General features: G+C 32.0%; 1 pseudogene; it reads left to right on the top strand.

The window, feature by feature from the left end:
• Window positions 1-653: 653 nt before the first annotated feature.
• LOC111877552 (villin-3-like) lies at window positions 654-4,976 on the top strand (annotated as a pseudogene).
• Window positions 4,977-23,211: the final 18,235 nt, after the last annotated feature.

Genomic DNA, 23,211 nt, shown 5'->3' with positions numbered 1-23,211 from the left:
CCATCTCTGTTTAAGCGTATTCAAAAGAGCAAAAATAGCGACGTCAATCGCTTCACAAATGCAGGCAATCGAGTTAATTGTCAAAGCCGACACAGACCCTCTCAAAAGACCGTTTACCCATCCCTCTATCCTATTTTATGCCAAAGTAGCAGCTGATATTGACCTTGATACTCTACTTAAGCTTGCCCTTTCAGGTATTGATATGAATAAATGGGTATTCAGCGCACACCAACTGTTTGATTTTTTGCCTCTTAGAACAAATATAATGAAATTGTTCATCTTATTTTTTTACTGGTGTTGGTTTCAGTAAATCTTATTTTTGTTAAAAGATTCATCTTATAATTCATTGTATGTTAACATCTAGAGTTTAAGTGTTTAACCAAATACAACTAGAAGAGCCATTTAAATACCCCCTGAAACCCTCACATAAAAGAACATGGAGGGGCAATAAAGTGCCTCTTTTTTCTGGGAGTAATTTTTTAGTTTTATAAAGTTATTATAGTTGTTTGGGAAATAATGCAAATAATTACTTTATTCTAGTGACGACTGTTCTAATCTATGCTTCCTTTCTCAAAATCTTACATATAGGGACTACACAGTGGGAAATTTTAAGGTATTTTCTTCTGTCATCATTTAAAGAAATTACAAGCACCATGGCTACTGCAAAAGCTCTTGAACCTGCATTCCAGGGAGTTGGTTCTAAACCGTATCCTTACCCAACATCAATTTCTTTTATAATCATCATCTACTTTCAAGAACACTAGAAATCCAGTCATTATATGCATGTATGATTTGTTTGCATTTATTGTTAGTTTTTCACTTAACACCTTGTAGAGGGCTTGAAATATGGAGAATTGAAAACTTTCAACAAGTTCCTTTGCCAAAATCAGATTATGGTAGATTCTACATAGGTGATTCATACATTGTCTTGCGGGTTTGCTCATAATCTCTCACAATTTCTATTTCAGTTACAAAATTTTATTGTTTTAATCATTCATACACTTGCAGACTTCCAATGGGAGAGGAGGTGCTTATGGATACGGCATACACTTCTGGTTGGGAAAAGATACAAGCAATGTATAACAACATCCTATATCCCAAATTAAGTAACACTTTCTGATATTTTTTTAAAGAAAAGTTCAATTCAAATTGACTAAATGTGATAATTAGGATGAAGCTGGAACAGCTGCAATAAAAATAGTTGATGCGATTCATGGAGGGCCTGCAGTGCAACATAGAGAGATTCAAAGTCATGAATCTTATAAATGCTTGTCATATTTCAAACCATGTATTGTGCTACTTGAAGGTGGTGTTGCAGCTGGGTTCAAGAAACCTGAAGAAATGGATTTTGAAACAAGATTGTACATATGCAACGGGAAAAAAATTGTTCATGTGAAGTAGATTCAATTCTCTCGATCTTTGTTGAATCATGATGATGTGTTTATCTTGGATACTAAATACAAGATCTTTCAATTCAATGGAGCAAACTCAAACATTCAAGAAAGAGCTAAAGCTCTAGAGGTTATTCAGTATTTGAAGGACACTTATAATGAGGGAACATGCAATGTTGCAATTGTTGGTATGGGATTTAAAGCATATGATATGATTAGATTCACATTTATCACCCTTTTTTATTTTTGTTTTAATAAATCATTTCAGATGATGGGAAACTACAAGCAGAAGGTGATTAAGGTGAATTCTAGGTAATTTTTGGAGGATTTTCTCCTATTGGCAAGAAAGTTCTTGGTGATGATGATATAGTTCTAGACAAGACACCTGGCAAACTTTTTAAGTACGAATCTCCTTTTGGTTTTCTTTATTCTTTATCTGACAAATTATCTTTACATAATTCTATATTTTTTTATTTTTTTGTAGCATTGGTGGATCAGAGGTGAAGGATGAAATTACAGGATTCACGAAATCGACCATGGAAAACGACAAATGTTATCTAACGGACTGTGGGGCGGAGGTTTTTATGTGGGTTGGTAGAGCAACACAAGTTGATGGTGTAAGTGCAATAAAAACAATAAACAAATTACTTGTTGTGAGTTGAAACCGTGAACTCAAACAGGGACAAAAAAAGGAAAAAAAGAGGAAGATACTTGATCACAAAGTTACTGGAAGTTCATTAAAAAAACACACAAGAACGAAACATGCTCCTAGCTATTTATACTAAAGAAATTGAAAACTACTCAAACTTCTAAAATAATAAAATAAAACACTTTGACTCCTAATCTAAAACTGAGAATTAATAAAAGGCAACTTTCCTAAAACTAGACTTGAATCCGATTAACCCAACAATCACCCTCTTAATCGGATTTGACATACGAGCCACTCGTTCAAAACAATGTCGGTTCCTCTTCGATTAGACCCGCTTCTTCCTTTTCCCATTTAGGACACTCGTTTTTATAGTGACCAAGCTCACCACATTTGTAACATCTAACGTGACTTTTATCCCGGACACGTTCATTACCATCTCGACTTCTCCCGGACCCCCGACCTCTTCCCCGGCCATGTCCAAAGTCATCCCGATTTGAACGTCCATTGCTACAATGCTTACAAACATGTGATTTTTCCTCACTAGCCAACAACAACCCACCTTGAGTATCCTCCACTTTCTCGGTTCCTCTTATACGCTCCTCGTATGTCTTCAATCTACCAACCACTTCATCGAATAACAATGAATCCAACTCGAAACATTGCTCTATTGAAGCCACGATTTGAAGAAACGACTTAGGCATCGAATCTATAAACCTTTTTACCAAATCACCTTCTTCAAGCTCATATCCAAGACTCCTTGCTTTTGACGCTAAACCGGATAATTTCATCACAAAATCATCAACCGTTTCATCCTCTTTCATGCGTAAACTTTCAAGCTCCCTTTTTAAGGTTGCAAGTCGAGTCGTTCTCACCCGATCCACTCCCAAATACCGTGTTTTTAGCCCATCCCACACTTTCTTTGGGTCGGTGTAACTCGCCATTTGCAACACCATGTCTTCGGGTATCGCTTGAAACAAAAAAGCAAGAGCTTGTTTTGACTTCTTTTGATCTGGCGCTTTATCTGACGTCATCGGTTCGACCGTCTCCCATATGCCATGTGCATCCATAATTGACTTGACTTTAACCCCCCCACACCTGATAATTCGTTGGTGTCAAAACTGGAACTTGATGTGTCAACGAACCTCCTTCTTTAACCAACGACATCCTTTTCTCCTTAACCCCGACTTCTTTAATCAAGCTTGTTCCGAGAGCACTCTTCCACCGGACAACAAGACAAGGTCACGACCACCTTTACCGTCTTCCGTCACCCGCAAAACAAACTTAATCAAAGCCACCCGCTTTGACGTCTTCTCGTTCGTTTACTCCGTGCCTCCGGATAGTCTCTCACAAGCCCGATTAAAAGAAACCGGGGTTGCTTCTAATCAACCTCGAATCACACCCCCTTCAACGAAACCGATCTGATACCAAGTGTAAGTGCAATAAAAACAATAAACAAATTACTTGTTGTGAGTTGAAACCGTGAACTCAAACAAGGACAAAAAAAAAGGAAAAAAAGAGGACGATACTTGATCACAAAGTTACTGGAAGTTCATTAAAAAAACACACAAGAATGAAACATGCTCCTAGCTATTTATACTAAAGAAATTGAAAACTACTCAAACTTCTAAAATAATAAAATAAAACACTTTGACTCCTAATCTAAAACTGAGAATTAATAAAAGGCAACTTTCCTAAAACTAGACTTGAATCCGATTAACCCAACAGATGGTAGAAAATCTGCCATGCAATGTGCTGAGGTAGGATTTGGTTAATTACATTTTTACCCTTTGAGTGATTCTCACCATTCAGGTCCATTTGTAGGAGTATATCACTGCTCATGATCGACCAAAATGAACCCTTGTAACCCAATTAATTCAAGGTTATGAGACGGTTGTATTCAAGACTAATTTTGAGTCATGGCCATCAACATCTGCACCTCCAGCAGAGAATAGAGGAAAAGTAACAGGTAATAACAACCCACTTTCATTCATCGTTTGTATTTTTTATTACAATAATTGCATGATTATTAATCTATAATTGGGGTTTGAATTGTATCGCTGCTGAAGCAACAACGTACATTTTTAGGATGCATCTTTTCAGCTTGGTGTTTCCGTTATTGAAGGTTGCAGTCAGGTGCTTCAACCGGTTGTTTGTCATTTTCTCAACTATTGTATCTTGAACAAAGATGGCCTAAATTATGAGCTTAAAGATTCATATCATGCCATTATATACGAAATCTTCAAGTGTGCTCTAGAAATGCTCATTGCTATTGTACCCAATTTAACTCAGGAACTATTGCTCGCTCTCTCTCTCTCTCTCTCTCTCTCTCTCTCTCTCTTATGTCCAAATCACATTTCCTTTCTATAGTATCTCAATTACCTGCATAATTTCAAGGAAAAAGCACATTAGAGGTGCTGTAAACGTAATAAAAAGCAGAACAATGGTTTATTATTTTTTTAATGTTGGTCAAGTTTGAATTGTTAAAACAAACGAGTGGTATAAAATTTTACCAAAATGCAAACATGAATTAGGATATTTTTGTTTTTTAAATGTAATGTTAATTGTTAGATTTTGTATATTTTTTATGTTATAATAATGACTTTTGTATGTAAATCAAAATAATTAGTTGTTTGAAGCTTGAACAAAATAATTTGTTTATAAGTTTTTCTCTTGAAGTTTTGGTTTTGGCCCCCTCATTTTTAATGCTTGTGTTCCACCCCTGCCAATTGGCATCAAGGATCTTAATGCATATAGCTTGAAACTTGGAGTGGCTTCTCGTAATCTTTGGCTAAGTTCTCCATATGTTGCTGATTCCCATAGTTTCTTTTTGTCATCTGTAGAACTTTCTTTCAGCAGGTATATATTTTAGTAAGAAGTTTCATATTGTTAACAGGAGTTCCCAAATTTCTAATCTTGTTTTTTTTTCATCCAGATAATACTTGCCCATGAGAAGTCCTTTGAAGCTGATAAATATTCCTTGATCAAATCTATATTCTTTTCAGCTCAGGTAAATTTTCTTATCGTAAATAATATTTTTATTTGAAAACAAGAGTCAACCGTATGTGTGTGATTATATCTCTTCTAGAATCATCAACCAAATTCATGGATTTCTGTATGCTTCAACCTTATGTCAACCTTATGTCAAACAATCTTAGTTGCTTTTGTGGAGTCCTACAAGTAAGTATATTAAAATATGCCAAAATATTAGCACATAATAAGAGGTTGATTCTTTTTTACCATATAAGCGAATCAATTGCAATTTACCTGGTACGAACCATGAAAAGGTTGAAGTCACATGGATTTGGTACAACACTCATGCATTTGCTTTCTATTTGGTGCTTAGAATCTGGTTTTTCAGTGTGTAAATCAAACCCGATAATTCTCTTATCTGCTCCAACAGAAACTACTATTTGGTACAACACATTGTTTATAATGCCCTTAACATGAGGTTTATCTTCCAAGAATCTCACCTCATTTTCCTGCAAAATAGATATATAATAAATAAATTCACTGATTTACTTTATATGTTGCTTAGAAAATTTTTTTGAAATCCATAAATATTGAAAAAACTTTTCTACCTTAGTAAATTACATAAATGGACCTTGTAGTTTGGTGGAATCCAATTTTTGATTTTTGTTGCATGGCTCGTACTTGTGGTTTCATTTTATGTGCATCCTTGGTCCTTGAGTCATTGAATCGTTAAATCTAACTACTCACCTGTTAGTTTTTTTAAATATGACCATTTTGCCCTTGGGCCAAACTAATAAAAAACACACCACATAGTCCAAATTTGTAATTTACTATATGTATATGCATATGCATATGTATATATTTAAGTATATTTACAAGTAAAAAACACACCATTTTGGACCTTATGGTGCTTTTTTTTATTAGTTTGGTCCATGGGCCAAATGGTCATGTTTAAAAAAACTAATAACTTAGTAGTTAGATTTAATGATTTAATGACTTAGGGACTAAGGATGTATATAAAATGAAACCACAAGGACGAGTTGTAATACCTTTGCTTTACGCAATTATGATAATATCTATTGGTTGTAGCTAAATGAGTTGTAATTGTTTGGATATAGGACATATGCTGGTCAAATGAAGTTGTGTACGAAATGTTATATGAGATGGATGTGGGAGTATTATGTGGATGCTACAACAGGTAAGAGATCATCATTAATATTCTATTTCTACTTTTTAATTTCTCTCATAAGTTGAATTTTGATTTCTAGTTTCCATGGATCCAATAGTTGATGTACTAAAGCAAGGTTGGTGTAAGAGTTGATGATGAGAACATTGTTCCAAAACCTTCAGTGAGTTATGATGATGTCCCTTAGTAGCAATGTAGTATTAGGTTATATAGTTAGGGATGATTATTTGTATTTGACATGTTAGTGCAATTAATTATCTTTCTTATTCAATGTATTTTATTTTGTATTTTGTATGACATTAAGTTTTGTGCAATGGATTGTATTTTTTGTATATGGTATTTTATTTTCTATTATGAGACATGAAATGCAAAATTAATTTGAAAACTAGTAAATGTATAAATAATTTTTTTTTAAAAAAAAATAAAAATTACGATGCGCAAATATGTGTATCATCTTCATTTATGACATGGCCTTTTTTGACATCGGCTTTAATGATACGAATTGTGTGTCATAAATGCACATCGTCTATAGACGACGCGCAAAAGCGTGTCGTCTCTCGTTATGACAGGGCCTTTCTTGACACGTATTTGCGCGTCGTCTGAGCGTTTTACGACACGCATTGCGCGTCATAAAAGGCTGTTTTTCTAGTAGTGACTCTTTATCATACTTGTTTTCTATACTAAATCTTTCCTTTCAAATCTTGTTATAACTATATTTCAGACAAGGTATATCTTATACTTTAAACTATTTATATCAAACGAACCGCTTTTAAATCATTTTAGAAAGTGACATCAAGTCATCGATTTTTATTATCAAACTCTTCAAATGTTTTACAAAACTTCTTTTAAACTTTTATATTGTCAAATGCATGCCTATATATGTATAATTATGTAACTAATGTTTAAAGGACTTAGAATTGCTAACTCGCTTTAATTCCTTTTCCGTGTTTGGATGTGGCCTTAGGGTATCAGTTATTTGTCTGAATGTCGTCTAAATATTAGTTGCATATTATATATACATATGTAGAAATAAAAGTTCTATCAGTCAGTTCAGTACCTTTGGGTAGCAAAGGCATACTTTCGTTCATTCATATTCATACATTTCTAGTAAACTATAATAGGTATAGTTTAGAGGTATACTACTTACTATTACTAGTACAAGGTAATACACAAGAGTCATTTCATTCATGAGTCTATACAAATATACTACATACTAAATGAAGAGACACTAATACACACTATATGAAGAGACACTAATACACGCTACATGAAGAGACACAAATTGTAACACCAGTCAAAATAGGTCAATAACAATCACATGTGATTATGCTAATCATGTAATGTGACTTTGTTAAACTAGTAAAGTGACAAACTTTCTATGTAATTCATGATAAAGTATGAACTTTCATACATAATTTATGATACAACTCATAGTATACGTCCACACGAATCCAAAAATATAGAGAACGTCTAAATCTGACTTCGCGTGAAGAAGTTATGATAAACCCTAACACTATAAATCTCTATAATAAGAGGAATTTAAAATAGACTTAGAATTAGCTATTGGAATCTAAAAGAGAGTTATAGTACTTGTAATTACCTATGCGTGGATATAAAGAACGTCAAACACAGAGTTCGTATGCAAAAGTTACGACCTTCCGAAGTTACAGCTGTCTGAGAGCATGACACGTGACGGAAACCCTAATTTGACTGGACTCACGACGTGAGGAGTCAAAATGCCACATTTCAAAGCTAGAAGTCTACGGAACGATAACCCAAAAGCTCACGACGTGAGCAAGGTTTTCTCACGACGTGAGGACGCTACATGACACTATTTGAGGCTAGAAAACACATGTTAAAGCTATGGGATGAGTCTTGCCATAGCTCACGACGTGAATCTATCATTCTCACGTTGTGAGATGGCCAAAATAAGCCTATAAATAGAGGCCTCGACTCTTTCATTCCTTAAACCATTTATCTTCTTTCTCTCTTGTTTCCGAAGGCCGTTTTCCCTTCCGGAGCATGACTACGACGAGCCTCTGACCGTTAGATTCTACAGATCACACTATTAAGGTGAGTTTCATGGCCCCACTTTCTAATATTTTCGGGGGAAAACGCATGCTAAACATGATACATACGTTATTATTATGACTATATGATAGTATATTAGTATCAACTTAAATATTTATAATAACCGGGATATAGCTATTTCGTATATGAAATTATACAACTATCGTAAAGTTGTTAGTATGTTATTGTTATAGTAGTATACTAATGTTGATCTTGAGTTATACTTAGGATTCTACATGTATTATGTGTGCGATATAGTTCCAGAGTTATACTCGGAAGTCCTATATGTTAACTGATAAATATGTTGTTATTATTGGTTTTATGTCAAGATAAAACCATGTTTGTTATATGTTGTTGTTATTGTTTTTATGTCAAGATAAAACTGGATACGTTATATGTTATTATTGATTAGTTTTATGTTAATAAAAAACTTAGTATAGCTATTGATAGTTTTATGTCAAGATAAAACTAGGAACGTTATATGTTGTTATTATTGGTTTTAGGTCAATATAAAACCTGGTTTAACTTCAAGATATAGCAGTTATACTGCCTAAATGTTATGAAGTTAGGAGTAATGTTTAAAAGCATAGTCTAGTGACTTAGGGTTTTAGACATGAAAATGCTTTTGCTGTTAGAGCTATAGGAAGCCGTCAAAGTCTTCATGAGCTACGTCATTCATCAACTAAGATTGGGGATCTTAGTGGAAGTCCTCTGACCTGTAATCGTTAATCCCGTGTGAGCGAGGAAGTCGTGTATGAATAATATAGGGGTTGACGACCCCACTCGTGGTTGATTACAACCCAAGACAAGCGAGTGACGATTCTTTCCTTTTATTTTTATTCCAGCGTCGATGAAGCGTGTGGTGTTTGTTTCTCATGGTAAATCATGAGTGTATTGTTTCTCATGGTAAATCATGAGTGTGTTTTGTCAGAGATTTTGTTGTCAAACAGTGGTTACAGACTCACTGTAGCAACTTGTTAGAAACATTATACTTTGTCGTATACAAGTATTAATGTGAAGTATAAGTTTCCCCTACTTATACCCTAGGTACTACTTGTATATTAAGTAGATAATTATGCCTAACACACATACTCGTATAGAATTGAAATAGATTTATACGTAGTGGTTTTACTCGTATAGAACTGAAATAAGATTTATACGTAGCAACTTTCATTTGTATGGAATTACAAACACTTATATTCATAGTATATGAGACTTATAGGTATATACTTATTTGGTAAGTAAACTTTTATACCTAGGATATATATATTAAACGTTGGAGAGTCAAAATTATACTTTCAAAACTATACTTTTGAACTTGAGAAAAAGTGTTATTTTTATATGGGGTCAAAACCTGTGAAGTCACCAACTTTTTGTTGACGTATTTTAAATTGCATGTGTTTTCAGGAAGTTGATAACTATGATACGAGAAATGATGTTACACTGCCCGGTTTTTCCGCCGACGGCTGGGGTGTGACAAATTGGTATCAGAGCTATTAACTATAGTGTAATAGTACTTTCTTAGGAAAGCACGACTATAGTTTAGGGCTTACTCTGTTAGGTTTAGGTATATCCCTTAACATACAAATAAAAAGTATTATTAAATTATACTACTAAAGGACTACTTACGGGAGCGGTGATAGGATAGACACGTTGCTTGGGTTGCTGGTTTTCAGAAGGGCTATATGCTAAAATGATCCTGCCCTCCAACTGTCCTGACTGGCCGGTGCCTTCTCAGCTAGACCTGAAGTAACAAACAATAATTAATAATACTCATGAATACAACAAACACAAAGAAATAGAGTTATGTATGAACTCAGTCCCACGATGAGAACACATGTATACAAACCAAAAATATAGAAAACCCAAACCCTCGATAAGAATTCAACGTAATGTTTTAGGTCAAAGCTCCTTATTCGAGTTTTATTGTACATGGGCCAAACAACAAATAAACGTAGACTGGTCACCTATGTTTAATTATGGTTAGACCGATGCACAACTAAAACTGGATATGGTGTTTGATAGAATAAAACACATGAAGATTCTAGAAGATTGAAGATAGATCTCAGATCATGATACCATCAACTCAGAGTACGAGAAGACGATGTTTCAAAAACAACATTTAGGACTCGGTATGGTCATTCAGAGTTCTTACTTATGCCTTTGGATTGACCAATGATCCAACAATGTTCCAGGACCACATGAATAGTGTTTGCAAACCGTACTTGGATAAATTTGTGATAGTAGTTATCGATGATATATTGATATATTCATAAACCAAGGAAGAACACGGTCAACACTTGAACATAACCTTGGAACTACTAAGAAAAGTTGTACGCCAAATGTGAATTTTGGATTAGAGAAGTACAAATTTTTAAGCCATGTAGTTAGCAACAAAGGGATTCATGTCCAACCCTCCAAGATTGAAGCAATTAAGAATTGGGAAGCACCAAAGACACCAACAGAAGTGCGTCAATTCTTAGCACTTGTTGGCTATTACCGTAGATTCATAGATAATTTGTCTAAAATAGCCAAGCCACTTACAACACTAACCCAGAAGGATATGAAGTTCAACTGGGAAGATAAACAAGAAGCAGCTTTTCAGAAACTGAAGCAAATGCTGTGTAGTGCACCAATCATATCCCTTCCAGAGGGGACAGAAGATTTCATCGTATACTGCGACTCATGAAATCAAGAATTGGGATGTGTGTTGATACAAAGAAGAAAGGTTATTGCCTACACATCACGACAACTTAAGGTGCATGAGAATAATTAGACTACCCATGATCTTGAATTCGGAGCTGTAATTTTTGCACTAAAAATCTGGAGACATTATTTATACATTACTAAGTGTACTATTTTTTTTACCAACCACAAGAGTCTCCAACACATCTTTGACCAAAAAGACCTTAATATGAGACAAATAAGATGGTTCGAATCGTTGAATAACTATGAATGTGAGATTCGTTATCATCCCGGAAAGGCAAACATGGTGGTAGATGCCTTAAGCTGGAAAGAATATATTAAACCCCGTCAGGTACGAGCATTAACCACAACTATCCATTCTAACTTTACCGCACGTATTAGAGAAGCTCAACTTGAGGCTCTAAAAGAAGAAAACATCAAGAACGAAGCTTTGCGAGGAATGGAAAAGCAACTTATACAAAAAGATGACAGAACGCGACACTTTATGAACCGAACTTGGACGCCTAATTTCGGTAGAGTCAGGGACTTGGTCTTAGAAGAAGCCCATAATTCTAGGTATTCCGTACATCCAGGCTCTGGCAAAATGTACTTAGATTTAAAAGTACATTATTGGTGGCCAAACATGAAGGCTGAAATTGCTACTTATGTGAGCAAATGCTTGACTTGTTCTAGAGTAAAGGCAGAACATCAAAAGCCTTCAGATTTACTTCAATAACCGGAAATACCTTAATGGAAATGGGAGCATATATCAATGGACTTCATCACTAAGTTACCTAAAACTCCTAATGGGTTCGACACTATTTGGTTAATAGTCAATAGAATGACAAAGTCCGCCCATTTCTTACCAATTAAGGAGAACGACAAGATGGATAAGCTTACTAGAGTTTATCTTAAGGAAATTTTCAGATTGCATGGAGTTCCAAATTCTATTATTTCTGACCGAGATAGTAGATTCACTTAACGATTTTGGCAATCTCTACAAAAATCCTTAGGAACACGTCTAAATATGACCACAACTTACCATCGACAAACTAATGGTCAAAGTGAGAGAACCATTCAGACTTTAGAAGATATGCTTTGAGCCTGTGTTATTGTTTTTGTAAATGCATGGGATACTCATTTACCATTAATTGAGTTCTCCTACAACAATAGTCATCACACCAGCATCAAGGTTGCACCGTTTGAGGCTCTTTAAGGACGAAAATGTCGTTCCCCAATATGTTGGGCAGATGCCGGAGATATGCAGATGGCCAGAGAACGTATAGGCAATACCTTACGTACTAGACAAGAAATAATCCACGAGTCAACTAAAAAGATCGTGCAAATTAAGGATCGATTAAAGGTTGCACATGATTGTCAAAAGAGCTATGTTGACATAATACGTAATCCTTTAGAATTCCAAGTTCGAGATGGAGTAATGTTGAAGGTCTCTCCTTGGAAATGCATGATTCGATTTGGGAAACGAGGCAAACTAAACCCGCGATATATAGAATCTATTGAAATTCCAGAAAGAATTGGTTCTGTGGCATATCAACTTAAGTTACATCAAGTGCTAAGCAATATCCACAATGTTTTCCCCAACTATTTAACAAAACCTCATCCACATAATAAATTTTGGGACGAAATTATTCTAACGGGGGGAGAATGTAACACCAGTCAAAATAGGTCAATAACAATCACATGTGATTATGCCAATCATGTAATGTGACTTTGTTAAACTAGTAAAGTGACAAAATTTATATGTAATTCATGATAAGGTATCAACTTTCATACATAATTTATGATACAACTCAAAGTATACGTCCACACGAATCCAAAAATATAGAGTACGTCTAAAGCTGACTTCGTGTGATAAAGTTATGATAAACCCTAACACTATAAATCTCTATAATAAGAGGAATTTAAAATAGACTTAGAATTAGCTATTGGAATATAAAAGAGAGTTGTAGTACTCGTAAGTACCTATGCGTGGATATAAAGAACGTCAAAAACGGAGTTCGTATGCAAAAGTTACGACCTTCCGAAGTTACAGCTATCTGAGAGCACGACACGTGTCAGGAACCCTAATCCGACTGGACTCACGACGTGAGCATCAAAACTCACGACGTGAAGAGTCAAAACGCCACATTTCGAAGCTAGAAGTCTACGGAACGATAACCCAAAAGATAACGACGTGAGCAAGGTTTTCTCACAACGTGAGGACGCTGCAGGACACTATTCGAGGCTAGAAAACACACGTTAAAGCTACGAGACGAGTCTTTCCATAGCTCACGACGTGAATCTATCATTCTCACGTCGTGAGATGGCCAAAATCAGCCTATAAATAGAGGCCTCGACTCTTTTATTCCTTACACCATTTATCTTCTTTCTCTCTTGTTTCTGAAGGCCGTTTTCCCTTCCCGAGCATGACTAGGACGAGCCTCTGACCGTTTAGATTCTACAGATCACACTATTAAGGTGAGTTTCATCGCCCCACTTTCTAATATTTTCGGGGGGAAACGCATGCTAAATATGATATATACGTTATTATTATGACTATATGATAGTATATTAGTATCAACTTAAATATTTATAATAACCGGGATATAGCTATTTCGTATAGGAAATTATAAAACTATCATAAAGTTGTTAGTATGTTATTGTTATAGTAGTATACTAATGTTGATCTTGAGTTATACTTAGGATTCTACATATATTATGTGTGCGATATAGTTCCAGAGTTATACTCTGAAGTCCTATATGTTAATTGATAAATATGTTGTTATTATTGGTTTTATGTCAAGATAAAACCATGTTTGTTATATGTTGGTTTTATTGGTTTTATGTCAAGATAAAACTGGATATGTTATATGTTGTTATTGATTAGTTTTATGTTAAGATAAAACTTAGTATAGTTATTGATAGTTTTATGTCAAGATAAAATTAGGAATATTATATGTTGTTATTATTGGTTTTAGATCAATATAAAACCTAGTTTTACTTCAAGATATAGCTGTTATACTGCCTAAATGTTATGAAGTTAGGAGTAATGTTTAAAAGCATAGTCTAGTGACTTAAGGTTTTAGACATGAAAATACTTTTGTTGTTAGAGCTATAGGAAGCCGTCAAGGTCTACATGAGTTACCTCATTCATCAACAAAGATTGGGGATCTTAATGGAAGTCCTCTGACTTGTAACCGTTAATCCCGTGTGAGCGAGGAATTCGTGTATGAATAAGATACGGGTTGACGACCCCACTCGTGGTTGATTACAACCCAAGACAAGCGAGTGACGATTCGCTCCTTTTATTTTTATTCTGGCGTCGATGAAGTGCGCGGTGTTTGTTTCTCATGGTAAATCATGTGTGTATTGTTTCTCATGCTAAATCACGAGTGTATTTTTTCTCATGGTAAATCATGAGTGTGTTTTGTCAGAGGTTTTGTTGTCAAGCAGTGGTTACGGACTCATGGTAGCAACTTGTTAGAAACATTATTTTTTGTCGTATACAAGTATTAATGTGAAGTATAAGTTTCCCTCTAGTTATACCCTAGGTACTACTTGTATATTAAGTAGATAATTATACCTAACACACATACTCGTATAGAATTGAAATAGATTTATACGCAGTGGTTTTACTCGTATAGAACTAAAATAAGATTTATACGTAGCAACATTCGTTTGTATGGAATTACAAACACTTATATTCATAGTATATGAGACTTATAGGTATATACTTATTTGGTAAGTAAACTTTTATACCTAGGATATATATAGTAAACGTTTGAGAGTCAAAATTATACTTTCAAAACTATACTTTTGAACTTGAGAAAAAGTGTTATTTTTATATGGAGTCAAAACCTGTGAACTCTCCAACTTTATGTTGACGTATTTTAAATTGCATGTGTTTTTAGGAAGTTGATAACTATGATACGAGAAATGACGTTACACTGCCCGGTGTTTTCGCCGACGGCCGGGGTGTGACACAAATACACGCTATATGAACAGACACTAATACACACTAAATGAAGAGACACTAATACACACTATATGAAGAGACACTCTTACACACTATATACTATACTAGCGAACTCACTATGATGAGGGCACAGGGAAGACATACCCTACACTAGTACATACATACACTACTCACTATGGGACTGACCATCCTACACCTGGCTGCTAGCTACAACAGGATCTGTTCATCCAAGGATGTTCTCGGTTGTACTGTTCGACGATTTACCACGCCGTGTTTATCCTAGACAAATGGATACGATTTCAAGGATTATACAATTTTCTTTATTACCTTTACTTTGTGACACGCTCACATAAACGATGAGGTAGAATATATTTTGATACGATATCAATAAGTATATAATTTTCCCTATTACTGTTATCTTGTGACACATTCACATAAACGATGAGGTAGACTATATTTTGATAATAATAGTTATACGGGGGGAAAAACCTTCATTTTTACAGAGGTTCAAACCTGCAAAACAGTCGGGTCTTGGTAGAAGACTACTTTTTATACTAGTAGGAAATATGAGATTTTCTAGGATTTTCATACTTATACAAACTTTTCCTCAAACAATTACAAGTCTTTCATTACAATTTTTACAAATCAATGACACTAAATTACTTATGAATTCACCAGCTTAAATGCTGATCTACGCTTTCAAAATAACTTGTATTCTCAGGTCACCAGTAGACAGGTACGATGACCAGGTTTTGAGAAGACGGAGCAGTAAATACTCATCTTTTATTTTGATTGCTTATTTTCATGTCTTATTCTATGAAAGAACACACTTGTATTAAAATTATACTATTAATGCAATGGATGATGTTGTTGTTTGTTTACTACTCTACACTGTTGTGATACTTATATGACGTCCTCTGCCCCAGAACGTTTCCGCCGTTCTTGGTTTTGGAGTGTGACAGTGTCCATGCCAAACATAATAATTTAATGCTTGAAAAATTAATACCTAGAACATGGATGTTACAAATATGTACAAACTCTTCTTTATAAAAAAATGTATACAAACACACATTTTATTATAAAATAGGTGTTTATATATATATATATATATATATATATATATATATATATATATATATATATATATATATATATATATATATATATATACAAACATGTTTTTATAAAAAACGTATATATATGCATTTCAAAGACGTATGTATAAATACATATTTGTATATAAACTTGTTTTTATAAATATATTTTGTATACAGAATACCTATTTATAAAAATAGATATGTATTAAGTACATAAATATGCACAATTCTGTTTTCATAAAAAAAATGTCTACAAATTCGTATTTTATTATAAAATAGGTGTTTATATATATATATATATATATATATATATATATATATATATATATATATATATATATATATATATGTTTTTATAAAAATGTATTTGTATAAATTTCAAAGATGTATTTATAGAAGTGTATTTGTATACAAACACATTTTTATAAATATATTTTGTATACGAAATAGCTATTTATAAAAAAAATAGATATTTATTTGGTGCATAAATATGTAAAAATCCGTTTTCCATAAAAATATATATACAAACGCATATTTTATTATAAATATGTGTTTGTAAAATATATATATATATATATATATATATATATATATATATAAATATGTTTTTACAAAAGAAATACATAAAAATATATTTTTTTTAAATGTATTTGTATATATTTCTTTTGTAAACACACACACACACACATATATATATATATATATATATATATATATATATATATATATATATATATATATGTTATAAAAACGTATCTGTATATATTTTTAATACATATGTAATTGTATTCAAATGCATTTATAATAAAATGGGTGTTTCTATACATTTCTTTTATAAAATATGCGTTAGTATATTTTTTTTAAAGCATATTTGTACATATGTATGTACTTAATAAATACGTATTTTTATAAATATGTACTTCATATAAAAAGTATTTTTTTTTAAATGTTTTTATATAGTAAAAATTAAGTTTCTTATGTGAAAATATGTTTTTTTTTTGTATATATATATGATTTTATAAAGAAAAAGGCATAGCCAAAACAAATTTTTGAGAAAAAAAAAAGATGTAAAAAAAGCAAATTTATGAGGAATTCATAAAAAAATTCTGAAATTCATGCCAAAAATATAAATTTTGAACAAAATTTATAATAAAATTTAAAATCTGAGCCAAAAATATAAATTTCGGACCAAATTTGTATAAAGTTTTAAATTTAGGCCAAAGTATAATTTTTGAAAGTGAGATAACCTGATAAAATATAAAATGATCAAAATGAATACATCTATCGATTTTTGAGACTTAATTAAATAAAAAATATATAATTATTAAATCGATTATATGGTAAATTTGTAATGATTTATTTTAAAATTTTCTTTAAACAAACTCAATAAACTAACTAACGTGTTTTTAATGGAGATAAATTTAATATGTCTATTTAGCTCGTTGTAATGAATAAGTAATTTTAAATGACTTCAATAAATATCCATTTAGCATCATTTTAATCATATTCAATTTTGTATTTTTAAAATAAATATACGACGACTTTTTCGATGAATTTATATATATATATATATATATATATATATATATATATATATATATATATATATATATATATATATATATATATATATATATATATATATACTAGTTTATAACCCGTGAGAACCACAGTTACAAAATTATTAAACTTGTAAAAAATTCAAAATTATTAATCATTTATTTTATATAAAATTTTAAATAAGTTATTAATTAAAATATATTTTTATTAATTATGTAAAATTATAATCTTTAACTAAAATAAATATGTGGAGTTATTTTTTCATAAATATTAAACAAATACAATCACATTAATTAGAAGGTTTAATCAATTTAAAATAGAAAATTAATAAAATGACAAGTGGCATCATATTAATTAGGAGGTCTAATATTGTGACAGTTGGCAAAAAAACTACTCTTTTATTAACATAGGATATATATATATATATATATATATATATATTTCAACTATGTGTATTTTGGATAAAAGAAAATGGACACATAGAGGATATTTAATTTCTCAATAAAGATATATAATATGAATTGTTTATGGAGGGGTAAAAAGAAAAAACGATAAGACCAAAAATGAAACTACTCGAAGTTCCCTATTTTTGCAAAATGAATTCTAGCTGCCCAAGTTGATTTCAAAACGGCACCATTCTTACATAACACTCAAATTGAAGACTCAATTTGTTTAAAGATTCCTCTTGATCATCGGGTTCGTTTACCTGGTCTTTATGAGGCCCTCAAATCTCATGTTGACTTCTTATTTTTGCTTTTGTTTTCATTTATATGAGGATTATATTATTATACTATTTTCATTTTGTACTCCAAAGAAGGTATGAATGTATGAGTTGAAATAATGGCCGCTAGCTAACAACACATTCAAAAACTAGACTTCAAAACTATCAAGTTAAATATTTGATAATTTTATTATACGAGTTGCACAATTATATTTTCTTGAATGAGTGGATGTCTTCAAATTTTAGCCTACTTTATAAACATAAAAATTGTAATAGTGCGACTTTGTGTTAATACACTTTCTTTATTTTAAATTTAATAAAAATATTCTACAAATTTTTAAAAAGTGCCCAACAAGTTATTTAACTTTGAATTGCTTCTTTTTCAGTATAATTATGAAAATGGCCAAGTTCAATAAATGACTATTCTATTGTAACCACATGTAAAATGTAAAAATAACAACCATTTTCTAGGTTTAAGAAAAAATTCGGAAAAAAAAAGTTTGGTTCGTTAGCATGAGCTTTTAGTTTTTGAATTAAACAAAAAACCCCAAATTCAAAGTTACTTCAACTAATGTTTAATAAAAAACTTTTTCAGATTTTAATAAATTGATTTAAATATCTTTTAACATATATAAATAATATCCATACTTTTGGTAAATTATCTTATACGATTAAATATAAATATATTTTAATAATTATGATTTATTTATTTGTAAAACTATTACAATAAATTGTATAATTTATTAATCTTCATACGAAAAATAATAAATATTTATTATGTTAATTTATAAACCAAAATATATATCATACGATAATATTTTTCTTTTAGAACACGACTTCTAATACGTAAAAAATATGTAGCTTGAGTTATTCAAAAATTGAAAAGTCTTATTTGTTTTATTTGTAAAAAATTCATCAAATTTATTAGGGGTGAAATTGGTATGATACCAATTCGTTTTTCTTTAAACCGTCTATCGTAGCAATTATAATTGGGATAAAAAAATTTCTATCAGTACCGTACCAGCTATATTTGGTACCAATATATTTGGCTATCAAGAAGTTTGGTTCGTACTAATTGGTAATGATATATACCGACTTCTTATAATTAACTATTGTAAGTCTTTAAAATAAATAAATACATCGAGTAGTTTTGATGTTTAATAAAGAAATTAATTATGTAGTTCTTTTAATTTATAAAAGAATTCTATTGAAGTAACGCTAAAGTAACGTTTTAATTTTCTGTTTTAGCATGGTAATAACTATTGATTAATATGACCTAATAACTTATATAACGATCTTAAAACTGTAAACAATAAACACAATTAACAATTGAAATATACAATTTCGTTTATATATAAATATATATATATATATATATATATATATATATATATATATATATATATATATATATAGTTAGGTTTAAATGTTTTCAACAAGTATTATGTGCACATATGCACCAATCAGATATATATATATATATATATATATATATATATATATATATATATATATATATATATATAGTTAGGTTCAAATGTTTTCAACAACTATTGTGTGCATATATGCACCAATCAGAATTTAGCACAAATTAAATTTTTAAATAAATCAATAAGGGAAAATTATTAATGTTACATGTATATTAAATAAATTCCAAAATTAAAATCAAATCAAATCCCTATAAAATTGCAATCACTTTTAAAACCCAAAAAAAAACAATTGATCGTTGCCAGAAACATTAACCAAACTCAAATTGGGTTTTCACGCACAACAGTCAAGTTGTCTATATAATACATAATCGCAGATGCAAGAACTGCTTTTTGCTTGCCCAGAACCACATTCATCGAGTAGTCATCCACTTCCCATCAAACTCATATCCGCCGCCTCCATCAAAAGGTACAAACTTTTATTTACAATTTATATAAGATCTTAGTTTACAACCCAATTAACTAATCCCATTCGTGTCAATTAGGTACAACAATGTCTGGAAGTATCGATATGATGTTATGTAATCTCAACCTGGAAACGATCGAATCTTTAACGAAGGATTTTTGATCCGACTACTGTGATCAATAACCCTTTGCCGCTGATTGTTGATGATGCTTCCCACATAAACGGTGTAATTTTTCTGCCTTCTAACTGTTCGATGAAATGCCTATAAGACCCCATCTTTTTTTTCATTGCAGTTTTAGGATTACATTCTATTAGAATAAATTATGAAGTTGAGAATAGTCATTCGACTTGATTAAGCTGTTCTTTTATTTCAAGTGGCATAAAATAAGTTGACATTTTATTATATTATAGGAAATTGCATCTAATCACACTGTGAATGGATGTTACTGATGTTGGGTTTTGAGCATTCTAACACTCCTAAGTGTACATGCAACCCTAAATACCTTGGATCTATGTTTTCTCTATTATATATGCAAATATGAACATCCAAGGTATTATCCTAATCTAGCATACAAAACAATGAATATAACAAGATAGAATACATACCTCTTTGATGTATAATGTCCTCATGAAGCTTGAGTGCCTAGTGCCCCAAGTGTGACACCTCAAATGGTTCACATAACATCATATGCACTTGGAAGAACTTGAGAGAAACACCACACTTCTAAAATCGGCTAGCCCTTTCTTACTTTCTCTAGTGACCAATTTTTCCCAAAGAATATGATCTTATATAGTTGTTACAATTAGGGTAAACCCTAATTATATTTCCTTGGATCCATGGGTTCAAATACACCATGGAGCATCCATGGAGCATCCTATGGGTTTTAGCCCAACTTCATAATCCATGGAGCATTAGCCCACTATACAAGTATGGATGATTTACACAATCAACCCATATATTTAATTAGTCTTCTTTTGATCCCTTAATTAATTCTAGATTAATTCTTGATCAATACTAATTAAATAATCTTATTAATATATTATAACTTATAATATATTAACAAACCTTAAGTGTTATTTCTCTCATTATAGTCTATCCAAATGCATGATGCCATGCAACCCAAATGGACCATGTCGGGTCGGGTCAAGTCTTACCAATTATAGTTATGGACTTAGACATTAGTCCAACAGTCTCCCATGTGGATAAGTCTAAAACTATTATTGCGTATGACTTCAAGAACCAACTAGCAATCGTAGCTCTCAAAGGCTTCCGTCGAACTCTGACCTTGTCGATGATCTCTGACCTTTGTCAATGACTTGTCCATTAGATAAGGGATCATATATTCCTCCATTCTAGATATCATATGGATTGAGACATGGATTATGATCATTCTCTCTGTCCATTTTTTGTTTCCCAATTTCCGATTTATGACGACTAACTGATTGAACAAATCAAATCACTCCTGGCTTGGCCTAAGTTGGTCTCTGTTTTATCCAAAACATCACAAATTACCAATTTCAAATGTACAAGAGTAGATAACCTTTTACTCTTACATTTGACTAGTGTTAATAAACCTTCTTTAAGATATGTCACTCAAGTGACAATCTTGGAGTATGACTCTAAGAACTGTTTTGGAACGAAGTATGATTCATCTTCTTGATTTAATCACTTCAACAATTCATAACTCCTCTTCTTAGCTATCAGAATGCACTTAGAGGATGAATTGTGATAAGGTATCTTAATCATTAAGATGATCATATAACATGATACTAAAGTAATCTCCCATCTTTTCAGATTTGAGAAACTTTTATCCTTCTGCCTAATTTGATTCTTCTCATTCGTTCTGCCATACATCGAAATTTTTCAATGTATCAAAATTATACTTGAGCCTGTAAGTATAACCATATTTACTAAACATAAGTCAATCATGACGAATAGTCTTATTGATTATTTGTGGTGGGCTTGATCAGTGCACATGTGTACTCGATCCCTTAGCCCTTTACTTGACTCACACATCCATGTGAACAAGTAATTAGTCTTAATTTTCCAATGCTTGAAAGTTCTCATTCATCATAGTATACAACTTGCATGATTCCAAGTTCCGGTCCAATTGAAACTTGGGTGATGAGAATCTTTCCTTATTTGGTAAATTTAGACATTACCACAACCGACAGAATCAAATCCATTTTTTCCAATATTGATATCAATGGAATCTTATAAGCAACAACTTTCCACAAATGTCATCGTAAGGATATTTTAAAATACATAAAATCATAAAACTTTCCTTTTATTTTAAAAACTTTGCGGAAGAACTTATCCTTACAGTCCATATGAAAAACTTGTTGTTATCTATTCCTAAGCAATATCACATAACTCCTAAGAAGTAGCTCAAGAATCCAATCTTCAAACTATGCGATAGAAATCCATCTACGCGATCAGATTCAGCATATTCTTTCTTTAAGTTTCTTTACTTTTATTTGATTCTTAAAACACCAAGATGTGACCCAGTCAAATCTTTAAATAAGAATCTCCAGATAGGAACTTAATAGAGTTAGACAATGGACTTTACCTGAAGTAGAGTCAAACTTATTGTCTTTAATATCCTTAGGTAAATTTGGCAGCTTTGCAACTAGTGCCCCTTCCTTTGGCAATTTTAACAAATGGACCCTTTGTTAATGGTACATGGGACTATCACAGACTTAGCATTTCTCTTTACCATTTGGTCAACCTAGTTGACTATGGCCGATCCCTTTCTATTGGGAAGAGAATTCTTTTTCTGGATTTCCAGTGTCACCATTGTTAATGTACATAAAGTTTTGGGAAGTCAATCTCCTAATCACATTTGCTTTACTAGCCTTCCAAATCATTGTTGATTCAGCAGTACCAAGCAACTAGATAAGATCATTAAGGGTCTTGTCATAGTCTGTTTCATAGGAGTCTCAAAGGAACTCACTATGTGACTTAGAAAGTGATTGAACATCCAACTTTCTCAAGACTTTGACACCCAACTCT

Source organism: Lactuca sativa, chromosome 3 (assembly GCF_002870075.4).
Source record: "Lactuca sativa cultivar Salinas chromosome 3, Lsat_Salinas_v11, whole genome shotgun sequence".
In the NCBI taxonomy this organism is placed as follows: domain Eukaryota; kingdom Viridiplantae; phylum Streptophyta; class Magnoliopsida; order Asterales; family Asteraceae; genus Lactuca; species Lactuca sativa.
This window is presented reverse-complemented; position numbering and strand designations above follow the sequence as displayed.